Source organism: Littorina saxatilis, unplaced genomic scaffold, assembly GCF_037325665.1.
Source record: "Littorina saxatilis isolate snail1 unplaced genomic scaffold, US_GU_Lsax_2.0 scaffold_440, whole genome shotgun sequence".
Lineage (NCBI taxonomy): Eukaryota > Metazoa > Mollusca > Gastropoda > Littorinimorpha > Littorinidae > Littorina > Littorina saxatilis.
The window spans coordinates 25,001-32,500 of NW_027128358.1; the positions used below are offsets into that span (position 1 = coordinate 25,001).

At 39.0% G+C, this 7,500-nt stretch overlaps 1 long non-coding RNA gene across 2 annotated transcripts in view; it reads right to left on the bottom strand.

Annotated features, from left to right (window-relative positions):
- LOC138956718 (uncharacterized) overlaps positions 1-7,500 on the bottom strand; it is a 27,361-nt gene that overhangs the window by 4,194 nt on the left and 15,667 nt on the right. The window contains exons 2-4 of one of the 2 annotated variants that reach the window (XR_011452767.1): positions 7,188-7,275; positions 6,575-6,712; positions 1,901-2,104 (exon numbers count right to left, since the gene is read on the bottom strand). This is a non-coding gene — a long non-coding RNA (uncharacterized lncRNA). The remainder of the gene's footprint in view (positions 1-1,900; positions 2,105-6,574; positions 6,713-7,187; positions 7,276-7,500) is intronic. The other variant, XR_011452766.1, reaches the window with a different exon arrangement.

Here is a 7,500-nt window from a genome sequence, read left to right on the forward strand (position 1 = left end):
GACCGATGCGTCGGTTAGCGACTCGCGCAGAGCTTAGCTAGCACTTTGCAAGATTCCAGCAAGGTGAAAGGTCAGGTTTTTGGATTTGGTGACACGTTATTCCACCACCCACCCCTCTAGACTATCCATTGTATCAATGGAGGCACGTTTTGTGTAACTTTTTTGCTCTTGAGCTTTTTGCTGGTTGATGTCCATATTAGTAGGAGTTTGTTTTATATCAGCTGTTTTGTTGTTCTGGTTGTTACCAAAGATTTTGCCCTTGCATGGGATTTTGACTTGCAGCGCTATGCTGGTCTAATACCTGTTTGCTGCTTACTGGACCATATCTTTGTTTTGTCGTCAACGGCTGTGTGTTGGCTGGTTGATTTTTTCTAATGTGCGCGAAAAGGCTGTGTTTGGGGGCTCCAGTCCCAACAGTAGTGCAGGGGAGACTATCTCTTGAAAATTACTATTTCGCTCTATAATAGAACTTGATTTTATTTTGTCTGTTTTCTGGTAAGACGTTCGCTTTTTGAATTCATGATTGACGATTTCTCAAGGGCTACACATGGTCCACAATGCCCTGCTGGGCTACTTGATGGTATATTTGCCATGGGTCTTGTAATATTGTATCTTTTCCATGTGGCTTGTACTTGGCTTTTGTGCTAAGGGTCAATTCGTCATGCCCTAGCAAGTCAAGGGAGATAATCGGTCAGCAGTGCCCTGCTTGGCTATTTTATAGTAACATTTCGTATTTTTTGTAGCACAACAATTATTACAACAACTGCAATCGTTCTTACAGGACTGGCACTTTTACACCAGTCGCCATACTCAATAGAAACGTCGGCAGTACTGGTATCAAGTATTTGTCCATATGCATATGAACTTCTGAATTGTGTGCATGGAATTCAACAATTCTATCACGGGTTTTAAAACTCTTTCCGGAAAATTGCATAACATTTAAAATTATAGTTGCAACGAAAGGCAATTTTCCACAAAGTACGTCACGTGCGTAGGCATATAAGGATCTGATCAAAGCAATCCACTAGGCCATGGCTGAAAAACACATTTGTTGTCATGGTACTTTTAAAGATTGTCGCAAAATCCTCCCTATCTTGGGCGCTTTTGTTAAACCAGCTTTGGTTTTCAAATAACGAGTATGATCACGCCAATCTTTCTTGACAAGAAATGTGTTTTGATGACAAAAATCAAGTAATATTAAAATACACGATCATTGACTCGTCAAATATTGAACTACAGAATAATAAGAGTATTACTTTTAGTTTGTATTATGTACATGCAGGGGATTGAAAACCTGCAGACGTGTCAGAATCTGCAGAGAAAGAGGAACCGTTCTGTTGTGAATGCAGTTTTTGAAACTTGTTTCAAGTGAAAATGACACATCAAGGTGCCAATGGTTGTGGTAGCACAGAGGACATGTTCACTTCAAGTAATTTAACCGTTATATCTGTTTAACTACTGACTTGAAGACAAGTTCAATAAACTGAGCTGTTGGTTCACGCAATGCGCAAGTCAAGACACAAGGTAAAACACTATGTATCTATTGAACATAGGATGTCCCTTCTTTGAGCCATGTGACGTCACAGTCTGACAACAAATCATATTTTGGCGGCCAGCCAAGACTACAAAATAATGCACGTTTGTGTGCATTCAATTGTAAAAACTATAAGGAATTTTAACCATAATCGATTGGTACATAAATTGGGTGTGTGTGGTTTGTGTTTACCAAAATATGACATTTTACACATAATTATATCGACAGTCATTGTTCACCTCGACTGCTAGGAACACTGACTGTCTCAATCTGTGTAAAATGTAATATATTGGTCAAAAATACAAATAACGAATCATATCCTGATATAAGGGGGCACATACATCATTCATGTGCTTCCACTGTTACCTTTAACCACTAAACGGCAGGCGTCCGTAGGCGGTGATGTTCCGTTAGTGTAGGTAAGCAGTATGTACGTATCTTCAAAGTCCTTTGTAATGCGTGGAATGAGCACCGTAAGGCTATGATTTGTTACACTGTGCAGATTGTATTGTGGACTGCTGACATTGCATTTAATTCCCAGTCTTGTGGTGCAGACTAGTATGTCCTTCCCTGAAACAAAGCAATTCAAACCAGAAGCGAGAGTTTATACAATAATATGTTTCATATTTAAAGAGGGTAGGTTCAGAACTATTAATAATTACGAGGGGAAAATAGCTCCGAAAGTGAGGTCTGAATCAATGGAATTAAAGTCAAGGTAGATACACCTATATTTATAAATATAGCATGCATACTGTCATAATTGCAATAATGTTAAAACAATCACTTTATAGCAACGTTCCGATTATTCGTTGCCCGTTTATCTAACACAGTATTCAATAATTTGTATGTGTGTTAATTCATACAAACAGTATCAATGGGAGACTTAATCGTATACGAATACAAACATTGCAACCATGTTCGAGTAAATTCAGATCTGCATGGCCCAGGATTTCTCAACAATTGTTGGGAAGAGGTGACTTTGGGAAGTATATATAAGTTCAGAACAATCTCTTTTTGTAAATCATGATTCATAGTTGTGTGACATGCTATGAACTCTTACGATGACATTTGTTTAATAATCTGGGAAGAAGGTCGGTGCTGGCTTTTAGGTTTTCTTTCTAGCATTGTTTTGCAAACATACATTACTGCATGTGTTCTGCCTTCGAAGTTCGAGTTTGTCACTTACAGAGGTAAACAGTATATGAGAGGTCAAAGTTAGTTTATGTTGTTGCTTTCTGCCATTGTTTTTTGTAATTTTTGTTGTTGTTGACTAACTTGATAAAAAGTATTAATCTCAAAAGCTTGGAATTTCAGGGAAAAATAAGCGCCGGTGCGTTTGTTATAATTACATAGAAATAGTGTTTTTTGAAAAATATGGACTGACCGTGTTTTGCCAGAGGTTTACCAACTGTATAGCAACAGGAAAGGGGAAGATGTGTAGAACTGGACTTTCAGCAAGACCTGATGATTCGCCCACCTGTTTCTTTTGAGCGTCGAGGACCACACACACAATATGTGGTCTTCCCTAGTCTGTGTACACAATTCTTTAACTATAGGCCTTTCTGCCGTGTATTGGCAGAAGGCAGTAAGTCCAAATTGGTAAAAATGAGATGTTCATATCATAATGCAGAAGGGAAAAAGGCGCATCTTGTGTCAACATTTCTAAGATGTGCGATCAATATTTATGGACTTTTTGAAGAAGTAAGTCCAGTAAAAAAATGTAATCGAAGGATAAAAATCGGCAAATGGAAGCAAGTCCAGGGACGTTTGGTTTTTAGGTTTGCATGGTTTAGCGCTCTATGTCCATTAGCCAATCGCGTTCACCCTTTTGTAACCCTGACTGCGGTTACCCAATCAGAACTAAGCTTTTTGTATCATTAATTCCCTGGCTTTTGTCGGGGAAAATGGCGATGAGAGCTGCCGACGTGTTCAACAGTAAGTTTGTTTGTTTGTTTCATTTTTGTTGTTGGCAGTTTTGCGTTCCGGTCTGAAATGACTCTCTCTCAATAGGTGTATGGGAATTTACAACGACAACACTGATTTTCTGACTGATTTGGGTATTCCAATGTGCTCTTGCATTTCGGAGCTGGCAAGTAAAATGCCATAGTTCAAATGCCCATTTATTATAGTTTTGTTGTTGTACCCTACTTCCACCGTGACTTCTTGACTATTCACTTCTGCTATGTCCATCATGATATTTATGGATGCATTTAGCATGTTTCTAATACAAAGAGTGATAGTTGTGTTGATCTAGAATGAGTGACTTGTTGTCTTGAGCACTGACAGCGTGTTAGATCTGGAACAGTATGACATACAGCTGGAGGATTGTTCTCCGGTCTCTTTGTGCTTCCAACCATCGGAATAAGTATTATGTCCTATTGTATTTGACAGAAATGTGATTCGAAGCGGGACAGGCAGCGACGACAGCTGCAGCACACAGTCTGAGGGATACTCGCCACCACTGCCTCCTTTTGTTCAAGGGCCCAAAACAAGGTATGTTTCACTGACACAGCCAAAAATACCGTGCACAATTTTTTCATTCCTTTCTGGTATATTTTAAAACGAGCAACATCTTGACATCATTTTCGTTGCAGTAGTTTTAGTATCAGCAGTAATCGTTTGTCAGTATAGTCGAGGGGGGGGGGGGGGGGGGGGGGGGGTGGGGTGCGCGGGAGAGGAAAAGGATGATGTGAAGGAGGGTGGGAAGGAGATTTGTCAATAAAATGTCTCACTTTTGCTGCCTTTTTCATTTGACAGATGTGTAAGCGTTGCTGGCAGGTTGCAACTGCGAGATACAACCACCTCGGCTTGCAGGAGAAGAGGCCACAATGGACCTTGCCCAAATGAAAATGCCAGCAAAATACGACGGATATGGGCCAAAGAATAGGACGAAGAGTAATACTGACAACTTTAATTTTGACAATAACAGATGATGAGCGCAGAGATGCAGAACGTGGGGACGAGGAGGGAGAGGGGGTGGGGGGATTGTATGTTGTTTGTTAGTTATCCAAACAGGCTCATGGAAACAAATCTACATCCAGTTAATCGCTGTAGTTGATAATTATCATCAGTCGGATGGCAGAATTGCAGTGAATAGTTTTAGAAGGAATGCAGACTGCAACTGGGGGAGATGCTGTGATAAATGAATATACTACATCATATTTTGCAGGTTTGTGGTTTTGCTAGTTGAACACTCAACTACAATGTTTGTAGACACTGTGTGAATTACTATGTAATTCTACTAGCAAATGTAGCGCGCATGGTGTACAACTACAAATGGTTATATAGTTCATCACACAGTTTTCCAAACTAATTTAAAAAAAAATGTATTCAAAACTGGAACACTTCAGCTGAAAGTCAACACTGCACGATAATATTGTTAACTCTGGTATAATGGCGGTTTGTCAAACCATTTCTTTTTGTCTTGCTGTTGCTTTAATTTCATGTACTTTGGAAATAAAGACTGCACGATTATCTATTGTTAATTCTGGTATAATGGCGGCTTGTCAAACCATTTCTTTTTGTCATGCTGTTGCTTTAATTTTGTGTCCTTTGGAAATCGTTAGTCAAACTCAATAAATAAAACGTCTTATTGTCAGATCCTGGATTCTAATTCTTATTAGCAAACGAAAGCGAGAAAGACAGTGAGAAGGACAGAAAAAGTGTGTGTGTGTGTGTGTGTGTGTGTGTGTGTGTGTGTGTGTGTGTGTGTGTGTGTGTGTGTGTGTGTGTGTGTGTGTGTGTGTGTGTGTGTGTTACAGACAAGCAACAAGAAAACAGCGTGTGTGTGTGTGTAAGCGTTTTCTTAGATTTTTATTTTAATGTTAAAATACTTGTGTTCAAGTCAATATTTGTCTTGTGAATATCAAAAGATAGTATCAGACTTGTATTAAAAATAATGGTCTTTTTAAACGATATCAATGACACAAGAACGGATTAACAATAAAGTTAATCATGAGTGAGCGACCACAGAATGATGAGCAAAACGAGGAACCAATACAAAGACTAACTTAAGCATGTGTTGAAATTTAAGAAAACGGGAACATTTGTCTCAGTTAATCACAAATAAAAAACAAATTGTTTACCAAGGAAGTTGTTTGTGCATTCAGAAATTCACGAAATCACTGGACGTAAAGTCACATTTGAAAAAAAAGTTCCAAAAGCAGTGTTGCGTGTATTTTCTTTTACTTTCAATTTTCTGAGCTAATAAATTAGCAGAAAGCAGTAAGTCCACTTGCTGCTATATGCCCTTTTCTCAGCCAGATACATCGACCAGGATATAATATGGCAGAAAGCAGTAAGTCCAATGCTGCTTTTTGCCATTTTTAAAAAATAAGATTTAAGTCGGGATATAATTTGGCAGAAAGCAGTATGTCCTCTTACTGCCTTTTACCATTATTTTTTGAGTGAATGAGTTTAGGGAATTAATTCGACAAAAGGCAATAAGTCCACACAAATAATTATTTATAAGTGATGAATCAAATGAGGGTTTTAATATTCATAGCAGAAACGCACAATAATGCCCTACATGTTATCAGCAAACAAAAAAATCATTTAAAGCTTTTCATTCCAAAACAGTGATGCAAACAGAAAATGTCGATTTTCTCGAAACTATGTTTCATGGACTTACTTCCTTCTGCCTTAACACGGCAGCTTTATGTCAAAGGCTTTGCACTATGCGCCTTGCCGACAGGCCACGACTCTGGACTACCTTTTGTTTCCATCACTGAAGAAAAACAGTGCCCTAGCAGGAGCTTATATGTTTCATTTGATTTAAGTAATTGCTATACATGTGGTGCATTTGAGTACATTTTGATACTGTGGATTCCAGAGATAGATTTTTTCAGATTGGTCAAATTATACAGAAAAAAACCACCTGCATGGTCAGATCAATAGTATATTTTTCAAAATTTCTCTTAACAAATACCCTACTGCCTTGGTGCACATGTTTACAACACAAACTTAACATCAACATAATTACAAAACAAAACTACCATTATTTTGATAAGTTTTCACAAACAAGCATGAAGTGGAGTTTACCTGGGTTGTCCGCTCGTTTAAGAATTGCAAAAAAGGCCTCAAAAGAAAATGCTTCAGGCCTATAGAAAAACTTGAGCTTTCCAGTCTGACCTTCCCAGACCAATGGGGCTTCACAAGGTGGGTTAGCTGTAAAACACACTGACCAACACACACACACACACACACACACACACACACACACACACACACACACACACACACACACACACACACACACACGAACGAACGAAAGCACACACGCACGCACGCACGCACACAATCACGCACGCACGCACGCACGCACACACACATGCACTCACACACACACACACACGCATACACACACACACACACACACACACACACATACACACACACGCACGCGTGGATAGTGAACAAATCTGTGATCAAAAAAGTGTACCAGACAGCCACGCTGAGTACATTTTAAGACATGGTAAGTGTCGTCTTCATTATTGACAAGAGCATGTGTTTTCCTTTTTTAAGAAGTTGTTATCACAGTCGATATTTTAATACGAAAATAACAACTCTCTTAATTAATGCAAAACAGTTAGCACCTTTTCAATTGTGTTTTAATTCATATGAAACAGACAGTGAAACAAACACATTAAATCACCTTCATTGATTGTCATTTGCCGTGTAGTTGTCAAGGTTATCCAGGACAGGGCAACCATCAGCATGGCATTGTTGGACTCAGCCATAGCCTGCCGAGTACATGGAAGGTATTCATTATACGTCAAACGTGTATTTCACAAGACACAACCTAAAACTAAAAGATCTACACTGAAAGCCGGGGGCCGGCCGCCAATGAGGCTTAGCTAGCCAAAACTAGAAGACCGAGACGAGTCGGATATATCTGCACACAGCATGAAAACATTGGACTGATCTTTGTTTTAATGTTCAGCACATCTTCAGAGTAAACATGACAT